Raw genomic sequence first — 2,769 nt, 5'->3', positions numbered from 1 at the left:
GAAGTACTCGTGATTCCTGGTCATGTGGTTACTAGCCCCATTATCCAACTAACTTATTTTGTCCCCATCTGAGCTTGTTTCAAAATCCTTGGGGTTTACATTTTTCTCACTAAGATGCACTACCTTATGCATCATCAATCCATCAGCTTTGTTTTCGTATGTCTCCTGAACCTTTAATAATTGATCAGGACAATTAGAAGAGAAGTGACCATTTTTATCACAACGAAAACAAGTGATCCTGGACAAGTCGATGTCTCTATACGACCTACCATGCCCGCGTCCTCTATTATAGAAACGTCCTCTTCGACCTCTGTTTCTATAATTTCCATTGATATCCCAATTTGTCTGCGTGCTGGTTTCTTTGCTTCATACTTGTTGAATTTTTGTGCTATCTTGTTTATACTTGCATTCTTGTCTGACTTTATTTTAATGGGCTGAATATGTAACATATTTAATTTTCCATCTTCTAGGTTTGATCGTGATGGTGGGCAGCTGACTCGAAAGATCTCAAAACTCTTGAAAGTCCAATTTAATGGTCCTTATTACTGATGGTCTGAAATGACCTCTAAAATCCAACGTCGATATTTTGAAGACTTTGCGGTAAAAAAATCTTTAACTTAACTAACATACTTTTTTGTTTCAGACTTGCTTAGTTACATACAAATTTGTTGATGTGTAGCAAGGACACTATCGGGATAGCTCGATCGCCACACTTGTACAAGATGAGTTTGATATCGTCTGTATAAATCAGATGAAAGGTATGGTGTGTCAAGCAAAGAGGAAAGGCATACGACCACCATGGATTAGAGATACACTATGGAAAACTATGTGCACCTACTGGGCCAAGAAAACGAGTAAAACTGCATCAAACTCTCGGAACTCTAGCCGTGGTGGACTTGGACCTCTCAAGAACGGGCTCAACAAAATATGGTAACATAAATCAACAACAACTTAGTCAATTATAAGGTTTCAAGTTTATCTATCTAGCGTTTATTTTATGATTTAAGGAAGAAGAATTGGGCAGACCTGTGAGTATTGGAGAAATGTTTATAAAGACACATACAAAGGCTGAAGGGATATTTAATGATTTAAAGACTCAGCAGATTGCCCGACCTTATGAAGAAAAAACTAGATGAGAAGCTGTCCCAGGTTGAATAAGACTTTTGTGGGAATGGTGGTGATAGCTCCTATATTCCCGAACTTGCCCCTAATGAAATGAACGAGATATTTCTTGAGGTAAATGTTGGGGTCAAAATCGGTTACGACGAAATCAATGTCGGAAAGTTCCCGAGAAACCTTTCTTCTCTAAAAGAGAAATACAAGTGCGGGAACTAATGCTTCGTATAATCGGAAAAAGAATTATACGAGAAGATCAAAGAAAAGATTGTTCAATCTCTTAGCAAACAAACTTCCAAAAGAACTACGAAACAAGAAAAGGCCGTCCGAGCACATCCCACTGTCCAAGTCACCAGCAAGCGACCAAGACGAAACCAATCCAGGTCGCCAGCAGACGGCCAAGACTTGGTCAGTCCAGGTTGCCACCAGGCGACCAGGATGGGCTCATCCAGGTCGCCAGCAGGCAACCGGGACCCAGTCAGTCCAGGTCGCCAGCAGACAACAAGGAACCGCTCCGTCCGAGTCGCCAGCAGGCGATCAGGAACCAGACAGTTCGGGTCGCCAGCAGGCGATCAGGAATCAGACTGTTCGGATCGCCCGCAGGTGACCACGACCCACTCTGTTCGGGTTGCCAGCATGCGTTCAGGACGAAGCCTGTGTAGGTCGCGAGCTGGCTACCGGGACACAACATGTCCAGGACACCAGCTAGTGGTCGGGACGCGACTTGTTCAGGTCGCCAGTAGGCGACCTCACCTCACTGATCTCATGCAGTCTTGTCTTAATCTCCGGAACTCTCTCCTTCGAGTCCCGATCAAATTGTCTCTTGTTTCATCTCGATCAGAGTTACCGTTGAAACTGTACGATAAAATTAACAAAGACTTATTTTCTCGCATGAATTCAAATCAATTGTATAAAACGATAACAATTAACTTAAACACCATGGTTATCTCAACTATAAGATTGGTTTCCACTATTTCATAAAACCGACGTCGTATGAAATGCGATTTCTGCGAAAGGAATCATAAAAATGCTTGCGTAGAAAAACAACCCGAAAAAGTCTAAAACGCGGCAAAAGCCCACTTACGATTTTAGATGAGAGTGAGCCCAAAGTTACTATAACGGTTTATCGAATATTCGCAAATGAATATAAATTTCAAGTTTTGAAGGATAATCATGAGGATCGACAAAAAATGGAATATTCCTGCAAAAGGATAAACTCGACTGGGCACAAAAAAGGAAAGGACCACTGACCTTGGAGGAGTATAAAAGAGAAGCCATGACGAGAGGCGCAAGAGAGAAATTTTTACACAGCAACTTAGCACTTATTGAAATTTAGGCAACTTTCCATTTTTGTTATCCAGTTGTGACTCAACTAGGTTTTCAGGTCTTACATGGTTAGAACTAGGAAACTCGTCGACAGCTCTTGCGGCCGAGGCGTTTACCTGTTTAAACACTCTTATGCAGATTAGGAATAATATTTTTTTGCTCTCTTTTTACATAATCTTATTTTCGTCTGTTTACGTTATCTGATTCATTGACGTTTGTCTTAGCAGAAATCTGGGACCTTTGAGAAATTTAAGGTTTCCTAACTTTCCTAATTTAACGGAAATCGAAGGTGCAAATTTCGGTTCCCACAGTTTGGTGCTAGAAGAA

The sequence above is a fragment of the Brassica oleracea genome, chromosome C5, assembly GCF_000695525.1.
Source record: "Brassica oleracea var. oleracea cultivar TO1000 chromosome C5, BOL, whole genome shotgun sequence".
Classification (NCBI taxonomy): Eukaryota; Viridiplantae; Streptophyta; class Magnoliopsida; order Brassicales; family Brassicaceae; genus Brassica; species Brassica oleracea.
This window is presented reverse-complemented; position numbering follows the sequence as displayed.